The following is a 16,183-nucleotide window of genomic DNA, read 5'->3' as shown; positions in this document are numbered from 1 at the left end:
TTGAAAGCTTACTGGGCAGGTATTTTTAAACATATCACTTAGTCCACTCCACTATCACACCTGCACCACACATAGTCAATTATAAGTGCTCCTACGTAATTCGCAAGTCATAGCACGCCCCAGCCCGTAGAGGACTGGGATGGCCCCAATGATGAAGCATGTCACCATGGGGCAACCCTGGTGAGTGAGGGGACACCAAGAAAAAGAGAAATTTTCTCTTTTTCTATCTACTATACCTTCCAGACCAACCCCATTGAGCGTTGCGAATGGAATTATAGTGACCGGCTAGGCTCTCAGGTATCTGGTAACAGAGACCTTATGTTGAATGTAGTATTTGGAGGGTGAGCCTGAGCCTTTTTCCTCCCTCTAACTCCCTTTTCTTTTGTATTAATACATTGCAGCGCGCAGCTGCGGGAGATCCTACACACACCTTACACTGTGACAAAGGCCAGTTTATCAGTTGACATACAAAAAACAGAATACATAGGAGAGACCATCATGGCAGAAATTACAGGACTCTCTTTTACTGAAGATGAGGCAGATAAGATAATAGCCTCCATGCTCCCTCACACCAGTACACCCTACAAAGACACGAGTGAAACCCAGCAGTGTTGGGATGAACTAACAGAATTAAAACGCAACCTAGTGAAAACAATAATACATGGAATCATGATGAGCGAATACCATAGGGCCAACGCAGCACCACGTGGCCTGATAATAAACAATGAGCCTTTCATCTTCCAGGACAATCTCATTTTTAAAAAAGATTGGTCATTGATTAGCTGGCACTGCACTAGGGACTGGCTAGTCCTTATTGTAAAAACTGCAGCACGCCGAGCAGAGACAATGAAAATTGAAATCCATGATCTAGAGATCAAATTAAAGTTCTACCAATCAACAGCAGAACTTAAAAAAAGATTGGACGAATTGAACAAATCAATGACTGAATTTGAAATCTCACTGAAGGATACGAAATATGTGAAATTCCACAAAGACAAGAAGTCTTTCTCGCATGAGAAAGTGTATCCATATATCAAGGTCGACTATGTCCCTTTCGGGAAAAACCCTGGTTACAACACAGACAGTGGGAGTTCAGATTCAGGATCCGATTCTTCTGACTCAAGTTACAACCGCAACCAGCTGAAGAACAGACGAGGTAGAGCTGGGAGGATGAGAAACAGAGGGAATTTTTGGCAACCCTATCAGGGACCACCGCCACCCCAGTTTTTCTATGGCCATCCGCCGTTTCATCAACCATACCCTCACCAACCATTCCCGTTTTGGGATAACACCCAGATATCAGGCATGCAACAGCAGCCTTTTTTAGGGAGAGGCAAGAGGCCGGGAAGAGGAAAAACCAGAGGCCAGCAAGTACAATGGGCACAACCACTGGAAACAGGCAGAACACACACGAGGAGCCAAGGGCCGGTGACTACACCATCAACCAGCCACATCTGAGCCTAGTGGTTAATTTATCTGACAAGGTTCTCACCCCAGACCAAACTAGAGTGCTAGAAAAGGGCCTGGGTTTTGTCCCAACAACAAACCTGGATAAATTCAAGTTATACTGTGAGTTGAAGGAGTTCGTTCGCAGTTTAAAATTACAAGTCTTTTTCAAAGAGAGACCACAGTCAGTGGAAACCTTGAGTGATACAGGACTAAAGAAAAAATCTTCCTTTACTCCGCCGGCAGCAAGCCTACCAGTGGAACTGCTGGCTTTTGCGAAAGCAATCCTTAAGGATGTGATGGATCTGGATACTGGGTCATTGAGAACATTTTACAACACCAGTAGATCTGAAAAAGAGACAATACAAGAATTGGCTAATGGTACAAACATCACAATAAAACCGGCTGACAAAGGCGGAGCAATAGTGGTGCAAAATTCAACAGACTACGAGACAGAATGCCTTAGACTCTTGGCTGACCAACGGAACTATGAAATCCTAACTGTGGATCCAACAGAACGTCTAAGGGTTGAAATTGCAAGAATGGTGGAAGAATGTCTAATAAATGATTGGATATCTAAGAAAGAAGCAGATTTCCTTGAGAACAAACATCCAAGGACACCATATTTCTACACAATCCCAAAAATCCACAAGAGACTAGAAAGTCCACCTGGGAGACCGATCGTCTCTGGGATTGGGTCGATTTTGGAGCCTCTGTCTAAGTTTGCAGATGCTTTTCTACGACCACGAGTACAACAAACTGAGACATATCTGCAAGATACAAAAGCAGTATTATGCCTAATCAAGGACCTCACATTTGACCCTACCACACAAATACTGGTTGGACTCGATGTGGAGAGTCTTTATACGAGCTTGCCCCATAGAGAAACATTGCAAATTTTGGAGGAGATTCTATTTGAAAATGAGTGGCAATACAAGACTCCGAGACATGTTGTTTTGGAATGCTGCCGCCTAGCACTGACCGAAAATTTCTTCCTATTCCAGCGAACCATGTACAGGCAAACCCATAGAACCAGCATGGGAAGCACATTCGCGCCGAGCGTGGCCGGATTATATGTCCACCAGCTAGAGAACAAAAGAATTCTGACTCCCAACAACCCATTCTCGGCACATATCCAGATGTGGAGACGTTATTTTGACGACGTCATCCTCATCTGGAATGGAAATGAGATGGAAGTGGACCTTTTTCTAACCTGGTTAAATTCACAAGACCCTTTTCTGAAATTTACCTCCACAATGAGCAGAGAACTATTGGTCTTTTTAGGCCTAAACATCAGAGCAGAAAGTGGTAAACTAACCACTACGACACATTTCAAACCCACGTCGAGAAATTGCTTACTAAACTTTGAAAGTTTCCACCCCCGCCAGTTACGGGAGAATCTACCCTTTGGACAGTTCTTACGCCTATGGCGTAACTGTTCCGAAAAACGAGACTATTATTATTATTATTATGTTTCTTATATAGCGCCTGAATCGACCCCCGAAGGGGTATCTCCGCGCTTGCCTTGGGAACCCGTCCTGGCTTTTCCCTGTGAGATAGCCCCTACAGGGCATCCCCAAGGTGAAAGCCAGACATCCCGCCGCGGGGGGGCCGTTGTGGAGATTAAGCAAGCTTAATGCCCAGAGTTGCAGAGTGTGAACCCATGATTAGGTCAGGCACCGGAGCGAGAATTATCAAGTCCATGGACATTTGAGCTCAAGACCCTGCCGCGTCGGGAATTGAACCCTGGTTCAGGTCTGACCTCTGCTTCAGGGTCTGCCTGCTCTAACCAGTGAGCCACACTTCTCCACGTGAAACCCAGGCTGAAGAACTAAGTATGAAATTACTCCAGAGACAATACCCACACAAAATTGTATCAAAGGCCAAAAAGAGAGCGTCAAATAATAACAGAGATGCTCTCCTAGAAATAAAACCCAGAACTGAACCCAAAAATGACACTGATAGAAGGCCTATCTGTGTTACAACCTACACCGTGGCCTCACAGAAAGTGACAAAAATTGTCAAAAAACATTGGAAGACACTGAACAGTGGTGGCCTTAACCTCACTCAACCCATGTTCAGTCACCGCAAAGGTAAAAATCTGAAGGACTTAATAGTCCATACACGCCCAAAGACTGTAGAAGGCCCAGTTCGTCGCCTACATCCACTGCCAACGGGACACTATCCATGTTCCAATTGTAGTGTCTGTCATCTAACGAGTGCTACTAAACAAATTACATGTAACAATGGCCTGATTTGGGATTTGAAATCCTTTTCCAACTGTAACACAGCGGGGGTAGTCTACATGATCACATGTAGTTGTGATCTACACTACATCGGCATGACCACCAGGAAGGTCAACACAAGGATGGTGGAACACCACAGTAATTTCAGATGTAAGCATTCCAATGCAAAAATGACTACTCATTTTTTGGAAAAGGGACACACCCCTAATGACATGCGGTGGGTGGTTCTGGAAATACAACAACCACATGCAGACATGGAGAAAAAACTACTGGAGAAGGAACAACGCTGGGTTTTTAAACTCCGCTCTCATATTGTGGGTCTGAATGATGACATCCCTTCGGGTCAATTCACGTAATAAGAAGAATATAACCAGTGATACAGAAAGCATTTCTGTACGTAAAATGACCGAACAGGTGGAGGCAAATAACTGTTGGAGGTACTTTGGGCCGTTCTGATTTACATTATCTAAAAATCAGCTGCATTTTTATACCTATTCATGTCTTTTCAAAAACTAAGGCAAATTACCTGGTAATAGTAATGCCATTTAGGAGTATGCCTTAAATTAATTTTTAATGAAAATGGCCAACCCAATCGGAAAATATCGGCCTTTTAATTGAGGAAAAGGCACTTCATACACCCAAGATGGCCGCCGGTTTCGAACGCTCCGAACAACCGACACGCACCAGCTCTCCACAGAGCGCTGCGTGCAATGCGGAAGCAACCAGGCAATTGCAGGTCTTTAAAACAAATCCGGCGCCCCCGGTCAAACAACATTCGGACCGTAGAGATGCTAGTAGGTGTTTACATGAGGGAGGTACCCTGTGAGCAAGTAAGTGTGTGCTAATGAAGTCTGGCAAATGAAGAGCCTTTAGTTACCGCTGTGCGGGTTGATTAACCATCGCACAACCTTGCAGGTCGGAAGAAACAAGATCAGTAGATGTAATTTACGATTTGCCTTCCTCTCTTAGATTGCTGGGATACTGAACCCCTCTGAGTCCATGGGGCACAGTTAGGTCCCACTACATGTATGTAAATATGTATAAGTGTGTGAATAAGATGAATGTTTGGTTTTGTCACAGTAAGGTGTCCATCACGTTTTTATGCATGAGAACTACCACTTTTTGTGCATGAAAACAATCACGTTTTTGCATACAAAAACGTCCTGTTGAGGACCACGGGAAATGTGATCACGTTTTCCACGTGCAATCCGAAATATGTGTTATGTGTGTTTATGTTGGGGGTAACACCCCTTGACTTTTCAAGTTGTCTTTTGTTTTACAGGAACCTCGTGATTCAAATGAATACGTAGGTACTTATGCATGCACTAATTATCGATTGCAGCATTATTTACTTAAAGTATCTCACAACAGAGCTAAGGAGTGGCGAACACAGGGCTGGTCCCTGTGTAGTCCCGAAGAAGTGCTTGGGGTATGCACGAAACATGTTGACAGGAGTTGATAGGTACACCTTAACACATTACGTTTAGGGACCCTATTTTTCCACCCCATTTTTAATGTTACCACCTAGAAGCAGGAATAAAGTTTATTGAAAGCTTACTGGGCAGGTATTTTTAAACATATCACTTAGTCCACTCCACTATCACACCCGCACCACACATAGTCAATTATAAGTGCTCCTACGTAATTCGCAAGTCGCAGCACGTCACCATGGGGCAACCCTGGTGAGTGAGGGGACACCAAGAAAAAGAGCAATTTTTTCTTTTTCTATCTACTATACCTTCCAGACCAACCCCATTGAGCATTGCGAATGGAATTATAGTGACCGGCTAGGCTCTCAGGTATCTGGTAACAGAGACCTTATGTTGTTCTCCCCTCCTGTACCCATCCCCTTTTCACCTCTTCCCGAGCCATGCGACGCCTCACCTCCCTCACCCATCCAAACTGCGAGCCCAACTCCGCCCCACTGAAACCTCAGGCCTTTTCCTCACTCTCCCCAATTAGCCCCCCACAATGCCGAAAGCTTGTTTTTAGTGGGTGGCAAAAATGCAGCTTGTCCCCTGCTTCTTTGACTGTTGTCACACATCTCTTCTCTCTTAGCACGGCGGCTCCTTAACTCAGTTCCTTGGCTGCTCCACCTTTACAGACACCCACCCTGCCTGCCATTGTACCTCTCGGCAAATGACGAGCGCTGTCAAAGGCAGTAGGGTCTGGATTGTATGTATCTTTGACATTACAAATGCTATAGATGTCACATTTGAAAAAGTATAAAGTATTGCCATTGTAAATGACAAAGCTATTACTTTTGCAAGTTTCAAGACCCACACAATAAAATAAATTTGTCAATTACAAAACCAATAGCTCCAACTTTTCTATTGCGAGACCTATTGCATTTCCAATGCTTGTTTCCAATCTCTCTGGGATTCACTGCTCTCTGCATTTCCTAAATGCTGGTCAGATCATTTTCTCACTACATTTTATCTGAAACTCCCTGAGAATTCTGCACCCACCGTTTCAGTCTCAGGAACTCTAACTATGGACTGGAAAAAAGTAGACGTTACTATTCTAAACAAGATTTTGTGCTCCCACATGCCCATTTCTAAGCAAATGGTGAACTTGCTTTTTACTGCTATGCAGAAAGGGCTCCTAAATGCCATTGATATCTGCTTACCTCTTTCGAAAAAGAAAGCAAATAATCATCGGTCCCCTGCACCTATGTTCATTGAAACCCTGAAAACAGAGAAGGCCAAATGCAAAGAAATGGAACGCAGGTGGAGAAGGAATTATACCTCTGAATCTAAAAATAGTTACAAAGCTGCCAAAAAAAGTATCATAATCTTTACAGAACTGCATGTGCTGACTATGTTTCATCCACCATCTCTGATGCCCTTGACTGTTCTAAAACATGTTTTAGTATGGTAAAGGAGCTCACAGGCTCCGAAACAAAATATAGGCCAGATTCACTCAATAAACAGCAATGTGAGGGTCTGGCTACCTTCTTAGTTCAGAAGGTCGAGAAAATATACCTGGACATAGTGCGTGTGCAGTATAATAACCTTTTTTCCCCTCTAGTAACACCTGCACCATCCTCCATGGATAACAAGCTTTCTGATCAGGAGAGTACGTCTAACATACCTTCTAATCATTTGGATCCATGGCCCTTGTTAAACGCAGCTACTTAAAAAAAAACTTTTAGACAGTATTAAATCTGGATCACATAGGGATCCTCTGCCCATATCTGTGCTCCAGCAGCTAGAACCGCCATCTTTACTTGTGGTCATGGACCTCCTGAATGTCTCTTTGCAGGAAGCCACTGTCCCACCTGACTGGAAACATCCCATGATACTCTCTCTCTTCAAAAAGGTCAATGCTGACCCCGATTTACCCTCCAACTATTGGCCCATCTCACTGCTACCAGCCTTCTCTAAGATCTTTGGGCCCGATTCACAGACTTAACTTAAGACAAAATCCTAAACTTACTACCATTTTGGTCTTCACAGAAGGCACTTACTCATTTTGGTATTCACAGAAGGCACTTACTCATTTTGGTATTCACAGAGGTTAGGAGTCCTAACTTTACTACTCCTAAACTGAGAAAAGTCCTAACTTTAAGACTTTCGGTATTCACAGAAGGCATTTAGGAGTCCTAAAGTTAGGAGTCCTAACTTTACTACTACTAAACGGAAAAAATCCAAACTTTAAGATTTTCGGCATTCGCAGAAAGCATTTAGGAGTCCTAACTTTACTACTCCTAAACTGAGAAAAATCCTAACTTTAAGACTTTTGGTATTCACATAAGGCATTTAGGAGTTGTAAAGTTAGGACTCCTAACTTCTGTGAATACCGAAATGAGAAAGTGCCTTCTGTGAATACCAAAATGAGTAAGTGCCTTCTGTAAATACCAAAATAGTAGTACGTTTAGGATTTTGTCTTAAGTTAGTTCTGTGAATCGGGCCCTTAGAGAAACATGTCCACAGGCAGATCTCTCTGTTTGATGAAACACAAAGGTTTTTTTCATCCCTCCTAATCGGGCTTTAGAGCTGGCTTCTCAATGGAAAACACCCTGCTGGGGGTAAAGGAAAGACTGCGGTGTCATCTGGACAAAGGAGACACTGTGGCCCTAATTTTGCTGGATTTAAGCGCAGCATTCGACACGGTGTCTCACACTGTGTTCATCAAAACTCTAAGATCTTTAGGCATCTGCGGCTCAGCTTTGAAATGGCTTACTTCTTTTCTCACTAATTGCACTTTTCAAGATTTTTCCCCCACAGCTTGTTCCGATACTTACTCTTTTTCCCATGGGGTACCTGAAGCCTCCATTCTTAGCCCTTTACATTTTAACCTTTACGTTAGACCCTTAGCCGATGTTGCAGAAGAGTCTGGGATGACCCTGTTTTCCTACGCAGACGACTCCCAGATCATTTTCTCTCTCTCCATGAAGAGCACGGATGGGCCTTCTCATCTTCAGTTGGGTCTGAGTAAAATTGCACTGTGGAAGGAATCAAATTACCTCAAACTTAACAGCGAGAAAACTGAGGTCCTGATACTGGGGAAAAACAAGGAACTCTGGGGCCCCCAACATTGGCCCTGAGAGATGGGTGCACTTCCTTTACCCTCCTGCCAAGTTCGCAACTTGGGCGTGATCATTGATGACTGGCACAGTATGCACTCTCAAGCTGTCAAGGTAGCTGTCACATGTTTTACCGTCTTGAAGTGGCTAAAAAAGATCATCTAAACGCTACCAGAGCCCACTCAGAAAACCGTAGTCCATGCACTGATCACCTTAAGGCTGGACTACGGAAATGTTCTCTACCTGGGCTCAAATAAGGAGGTGACTCCCAGGCCGCAGATGGTCCAGAACTCCGCTGAAAGGTTACTTTGCCGGGTTCCTAGAGCCACCTCTATCTCCGGCCATCTACAAGACTTACACTGGCTCAGGGTGGAGAACCGAATCAATTTCAAAGCCCTGATCTACATGTTTAAAATCAAAATAGGAGTTGCCCCGAAATACCTACAATCTCTGGTCCATCCATATGTCCCTCCTTGTAACCTCCGCTCATCCACTCAGGGGAAGTTTTTTGTTCCTAAAATTAAACTATCTCGGATGGATGGAAGGTCATTTGCATATCAATAACCTGCGAGCCGTTTTTCAACAAATTCTCTGATCTGTTTTGGCGCTGGGAAACCCTTTTTGTGTAGATTTTGCGCCTTATAAATTTAATAAATAAATAAATAACCTCTACATTCACCTCTCCATCAGTTTTCTAATTCAGCTCTTCACCTCCTCACTCTCCCTTTTGATCTCCTTTCCCTCTATCTCACCTCACTTACCACCTTAATCCTTTCAACCAGTTTCTCTGTCCCTTATTCACTTTCATTACCTCCTCTCTTTTATCTTTCTCTGTGCATCCTTCTCTATTTCAGCTACACTTTCTACTCCCCCCTCTCTCGCTAGCTCTCTATTTATACGTCTGTCTCCTTCACCTCTCTCTCTCGACTTCACCAATCTATCTACCCCTTGCGTTCCCTCCCTGGTCTCTCTTGCTTTACTTCACTTCTTTTCCTATTCTACACCTCCTCTCTCTCTCCTTCACCCTCTCTGTTTTTCATTTGCTTTACTACTCTCCTTGCATGATCTGTCTTTTTAAACCTACCTTCTCGTTTTGCTTCTCACTTAACCCCACCACTATCTCTGTACTTTGCTTCTTTTTATACTACTCTCTCTATGTATAAATATTATTGTTACCTGTATACCTTTCTCTGCCTCTACAGCTATCTCACCGATTTCGTTGCCTCACCCCTAGATGTACCCGATATTCTTTCTCTCTACTTTTACCTCTCGCTGTCTCTAGCTTTAATTGAGTCTTTGCCTCACCTACCTGCCTGTCTGATTTTCAAACTCTCTAAGGAACATCTGTGCAAAGCATTTTTGCAGTCGTCAACAGTCCAACTTGACAGTTTGATTGCAAAAATGCTTTACATATGTTCAAAGCACAAATTGTGACCCTGTGATACGTTACTGAATCGTAATTTGTGTCTGTGATTCGGTATTTGGAAGGGACGTGTTTTGGGCACCTCTTCCAAATACCTAATTTGAATGGGATGTATCAATTTTTTGCAATTGAATTCTAGTAGCAAAACATTTATAGTGTACCAGCTCCTGGAAGGAGGTGGTAACTCATTTGAAAATGAGACGGGCTCCCAATGGTACCCCTTCCCCTTTCAGAAGGTAAAAAAACATATTTTTGTGAGCAGGCAGCGGTCCCACGGACTACTGCCTGCTCTTAAAAAATGAAACATCAAAGTCATATTTTTTTTTTATTAAACACATCCCGTTTTTCTTTAAGGAAAATGGACCTGTTTATTTAAAAACAGTCACAGACATGGTCCGTAGTCACCATCCCTGTGATGGCTATCATTCCTAATGGATGACAAACTGGGAACTACCACATTAATATTCATGAGGTAAGTTGATTTGCGATCCATTGGGAATTGCTAGCTTATATTTTCTTACATTGGGAATTGTGATTTCCTAATTGTGATATGGTAAGAATAACATTTAGGAAATCACAATTCCTACATTTTGTACGTGGCCATATTTCTTTCTTACAGGAAATGTTCTTTCTCTCTTTCCCTTACGCCTCTCACTATCTCATCCATCTCTCCATCTCATTTCTATCCATGCCACCTTTCCCTCTCTAGTTAAACTCTCTGGCTTGTCCATTCTCTTACCCCTCTTTCCTTCTCTTTTTCCTGGCTCTTCCTTATGCTCCTACTCTGCAGAGTCGGAGATCCTTGTCTAACCACACAAGTCTACATCTTTAAAGTGAAGATGGGAGACAAGGTAGGAAAAGAGAAAGAATTCATGAGAAAATGATCAATCATTAAATCAATACATTTGTAGAGCGCGCTACTCACCCGTAGGGGTCTCAAGGAGCTGGGCAGGGGGGAGAGTGCCGCGACTGCTCGAAGAGCCAGGTCTTGAGGTGTTTCCTGAATGTGAGGTGGTCCTGGGTCAGTCGTAGGTGGGCGGGGAGCGATTTCTGCGTCTTGGCTGCCAGGTAGGAGAATGATCTTCCTCCTGCGATGGTTCAGCGGATCCGTGGGGCGGTGGCGAGGGCGAGGCTGGCGGAGCGGAGTTTGCGTGTTGGAGTGTAGAACGTGAGGCGGTTGTTGAGGTATTCGGGACCTATGTCGTGGAGCGCTTTGTCTGCGTGGGTGAGGAGCCTGAACGTGATCCTTTTGTTGACGGAGGAGCCAGTGCAGGTCTCTCAGGTGGGCTGATATGTGGCTGTGGCGGGGGATGTCGAGGATGAGTTGTGCGGATGCGTTCTGTATGCGTTGGAGTCTTTTCTGAAGTTTGACTGTGGTTCCTTCGTATAGGGCGTTCCCGTAGTCCAGTCGGCTGGTGATGAGAGCCTGGGTGACCGTCTTTCCAGTTCCAGTAGGGATCCACCGGAAGATCTTACGGAGCATGCGCAGGGTGTTGAAGCATGATGCTAAGATGGCGTTGACTTGCTTGGTCATCGTGAGAGAGGAGTCCAGGATGAATCCCAGGTTGCGTGCGTGGTCAGTGGGTGTTGGTGCGGTGCCCAGTACTGTGGGCCACCAGGAGTCGTCCCAAGCGGATGGGGATGGTCCAAGGATGAGAACCTCCGTTTTGTCTGAGTTCATTTTCAGACGGCTGAGTTTCATCCATTCAGTGACGTTTTTCATTCTTTCCTAGAGGTTGAGTTTGGCTGTGGCTGGGTCTTTAGTGAGGGAGAGTATCAGCTGGGTATCGTCGGCATATGAGATGATGTTGAGGTTGTGTTTTCGTGCGATGGTGGTGAGGGGGCTCATGTAGATATTGAAGAAGGTTGGGCTGAGCGATGAGCCTTGGGGTACGCCGCAGATGATCTCGGTGGCCGCGGGGCAGAAGGGAGGGAGGCGGACTCTCTGGGTTCTGTCGGAGAGGAACGAGGTGATCCAGTCCAGGGCTTTACCTTGGATCCCGGTGTTGTGGAGGCGGGTTATTAGGGTACGATAGCAGACTGTGATAAGCGTGGCCATAGTCTGGGTGGACTTTTTATACTCCTCTTTCTCCTCCCGCATCTTACGTTTCCTGACCTCTTTCTGCCATATTCGCAAAGAGTCGAGCATACTCTGGCGGCTACGCCTAGCAAACAGTTTATCTTGCAAATAATCCAATTTAGCTTCATCAAAAGAACCCGTCAGAGGCCATTGTAAATCCACATTATCAGCAGTGTATCGATGCCACAAAGTGCCAAACATGATCGGGACCAGTCCATGTTTAACATACATATCAAAACTCGGTGTCCCTTCAGGGGGTGCGGGTTGGCTCTCGGCCAGTCTGGTATCTGAGGGTCGACAACAGCATCCAAAACATCGCAACTTGCTAAAACACGGCATCTTTACTTTATCTCGAATCACAGCTCAAGTTCATTCACACATAAACATATAGACGAACCACGTACACATATACAATTTCTCCAGAACACGTGTTACCAAATGGGACAAGGCCCGTCGACCAAGTCCTGGGGAACCTGGACTCTACCGCAGACCGAACAGTACACTAACTGTTCAGAGGAAGGGGAACGAATCCGCCACCCGTGCGGCACTGCGGATCACTGCGCACTTTACCGCGGGAAACCCGGATCACACCTCCACTGAATCACCACACTAGGAGTTCAGGGTAAGCGCACCAGAGTCTACCCACAATGAGCCACGCCTTCACCACAGTACCATCCGGTCGGATCACTACAAACAATTACCTCAAAATACGTCCCCAACCCCATCAAGTCTGTCAGAGCACCGACTCGTACTCTGAGTTCCCCGGAGCACACTAGCCCCAGGAGCACACCGGCTCCTCAAACCATCGGAGATACTCTAGTCTCCCGGAACGCTCCTGTTCCTGCAGCAATCACAGGTGGACCACTCACCTTCCGTTGGCGGCACCGACCTCTACCGTTCTCCACCTCCGGCTGCCAGGACCAACACGGTCAGCTTCAAGTTCCGCCTTCTGGACCCCGGCGTAAGATCCGAACCGGGACCTCTCCCGATCAGCAGGGTGGGGCAGCGCTGCGAGAACCAAGCTCGGCATCAAATGGGATCCCGGGCCCACCGTGCCGACCAGCGGGTCCCCGGTCTTCTGCTACCCACTTACGGGTGAGAAAGATCCTTATCGCGGGGTCCCTATTCGGGCGCCATCTGATAAGCGTGGCTCAAATCCACTGGAGTGACTTACAGCACTCACCTATAATTACCTTATAGGAAGTCAGCCGGACAGTGGAGAAGTATAACAAAGTCTTTATTAGGCCAAACAACACTCATATGAGAGGGCCCTGTCCGACCTCACTCCTAGGAGTGCGAACGAGAGGACTGACTCTCTGCATCACAGCAATACATTATAATGCAATACAGTAAATGGGGTACGCCCCTTGTGGAAAGTTACCGAGCCTCAAGTTAGTGGACAATGCTCTCATACAGCAGGCATCTGCACCTGCAAGGGATACATTATTATCTCTGCTCAAGGCCAGGGAGCCAGGCTTCGGCGTCTCTGGGCATGAGAACATTACTGATAACGAAACTTGCTAGTTTCGACCACAGTAAGCCGAGAAACGAAAATGCTGTCTTAGTATATTTCTGTATTCCTGCGGGAGGGGCATGAGCGAGCAGAGCCCGCAGGCACAGAGAGTTACACAAAATGGTGGCACACAGGCTAAGCTAAGAAGCTAATATGGTCACGCATACATTTGAATATAAGCAATAAGTAAGAATATGTATTCAGCATAGGTGTATATACGAAATGCATTAGTTAGTCATATGATGCTAACTCACACGTCATCATAGGGTAATTAGAGCATCGAAAAGTGAATTCTATCAACTGTATCAAAGGTGGCTGGGAGGTCTAGGAGGATGAGGGCGGTTGTTTCCCCATTGTAAAGTAGGGTCTTGATGTCGTTGGTGGCTGCGATGAGGTCGGTCTCGGTGCTGTGGTTGGCTCGAAATCCGGACTGGGATGGGCCGAGGGATCCATTAGCCTCGAGGAATGCGGTCAGCTGTTTATTGACGATCTTCTCGATAACTTTTGCAGGGAAGGGAAGAAGAGAGATGGGGCGGAAGTTTTTTAGGTCTTTAGGGTCCGCTGTGGGTTTCTTCAGTAGGGTGTTGATCTCTGCGTGCTTCCAGCTCTCTGGGAAGGTGGCAGACATGAGGGAGTTGTTTATGACGTTCCGTAGGGGGGGAGCAATGATGGTGTTCGCTTTGTTGAAGATGTGGTGAGGGCATGGGTCAGAAAGAGAGCCGGAGTGGATGGTGTTCATAGCGCGGGCGGTGTCTTCGGTGCTGATTGGAGTCCAAGCGCTGAGGGTGGTTGTCGGGGCGTTGGCTCGGTGGCTGGGGGCGGAGTCTGGGCATCGAAGCTGTCATGGACATCGGCGATCTTGCGGTGAAAGAACGTGGCAAGGGAGTTGCAAAGATCTTGCAACGGTGTGATGTCGTTGCTGTTGGGATTAGAGAGCTCTTTTACGATGCTGAAATTGTAAAAAAAATTGTAAATTGATACTTGTATAGCGCACTACTCACCCGCAAGGGTCTCAAGGCGCTTGTACGAATACCGCTGTGGAACCCATCCTGGCTTTCCCTGTGAGGCGTCCCCTCCTGGGCACCCCCAAGGTGGAGGCCAGGCATCCTTAGCGTTGTGGGGGCCGTTGTGGAGATTAAGCAAGCTATTGCCCAGAGTTGCAGAGTGGGACTCCATGATTGGAATAGGCACCGAGGTGAGAATTATCAGGTCCGTGGAATTTTGAGCCCAAGACCCGCAGAGGCGGGGAATTGAACCCTGGTCACGGGCTAGACCAGCTGTTCTTTGAACGATGTCTATTTTGGTGGTGCGAATCAGCTGGTAGTGTTTGCGGGTGGTGTTCTTGAGGCCTGTCATGTTTTCTGTCGTCTGTTCGCGGCGCCAGGTTTTCTCGAGGGTTCGGCAGGATTTCTTCGGTTCTTTGAGGTCATTGGTGAATCATGCTGTTTTCCTGTTGCCGGGCTTGCCTGGAGGGTTTTTCAGTGGTGCAAGGGTGTCGGTGCAGTTGACGATCCACTATGTGAGGTTGCGGGCTGCGTCGTTGGTGTCAGTGGTGTTGATTGGTGGGATCTGGCTCAGTGATGTGGTTAGCTGGTCAGCGGTGACTTTGTTCCAGCATCTACGGGGGATCTGTTGCGGGCGGTGGTGGGATGTGTTAGAAGTCAGGCTTCATGTGGGTTAGTGAAGACTACATCGCCCAGAAAATCTAGAAGCAAGGGTGGTTTGTGCCCTCTCCCACACTGCTCTAGGTCGGTGTCATGTGACTTTGTGAATTTAAACCAGCCCCTGCGATACCTCCGTGCTTGGCTTTACTTAATTAGTATCCTGCCCTGCTCTCGTCTTGGATCGTTTATCCTGAAAACCTTGCTCCTGTATTTTCAAGAGTGACCTGGCTGAGCTCACTCTCTTTACAGTTTTTGATTTCCTATTCTCCCACTTCGATAGCGCGAGGACGCGCTGATTACTCCCATTACATCCTCTCAGCTGTATTTTTGGCATCTCATTCTACCGCTACGTCTCTCCTTCCTTTTTTTATTATTTTGTTTACTTGAGGAAGGTTTTAAGTACGGAACAAACTTTTTCACTGCCGATTCATCCTAACTGACTTTGGATTATCAGCATCAACCCGACCTTGGATTTACAGCTGCAACAAAAACTAATACGTCCCGACTGTCTTTGTATGGACTCAGCATCTTATACTTGATGATATTTTTCCCTGCAGCTGGCTCACAGAGAAACCTTTCCACTCTGGTATTAGGCTCCGGTTCTCATATGCGAGCCATTTCGTGTTTTCCTTAGAACAAGTGTGGTGCATTGTGGTTGCAGAGGCTGATAGCGCTAATTCAAGCTGTCTTGTTGCTTTTCCCCGAGTGTTTTGGAACATTTTTGTTTTTGTTGTTCTTGAGTATGATTTATCAATAGTGCTGGTGCACTTTTCCGTCGGATTCAAGTAAAGAGCTGAAGCACTTCCTGATTTATATAGAAAAGGACAATATTTTTTAACATTACTCAGACACTGAGCAGACGTATGCTCTAACTGAAGTTTGTCTTTTATGTTTGGACTATCAGAGAATTCTGTCTCTGCTGCTGGCCACTCGACCATCTAATAGGAGTACTACCTGCCCTCTAAACAAGTAAGTGTGGAGGAGTGCACAATTTATATTGTTTGTTTAAACAGTAATTATAGGAATAGTAATGACTCACATTTTTTTAACATAACTTGATAGTTGATGTTTTTCTTTGTTCTAGATACCTCCTCCTCTTATTGGGTGTGGCCTTCTCCCTGCTGGCTGTGTGGGACTTATCTGGTGGTCCTCCTTGGTTCCTTCGTTTTTTGGAGACACTAGCCTCCTCTAGTGTGTTTTCACCTTACACTGGGGTGAAGTGGATGAAGCTGTGGTCGGTCCAGTGTCGTCCGGTGGAGTGGCTGAAGGCAACGTGGCTGCTG

Source organism: Lissotriton vulgaris, chromosome 8 (assembly GCF_964263255.1).
Source record: "Lissotriton vulgaris chromosome 8, aLisVul1.2, whole genome shotgun sequence".
Taxonomy (NCBI): Eukaryota; Metazoa; Chordata; class Amphibia; order Caudata; family Salamandridae; genus Lissotriton; species Lissotriton vulgaris.
The sequence above is the reverse complement of the archived record's forward strand: the minus strand, read 5'-3'. Positions refer to the sequence as shown.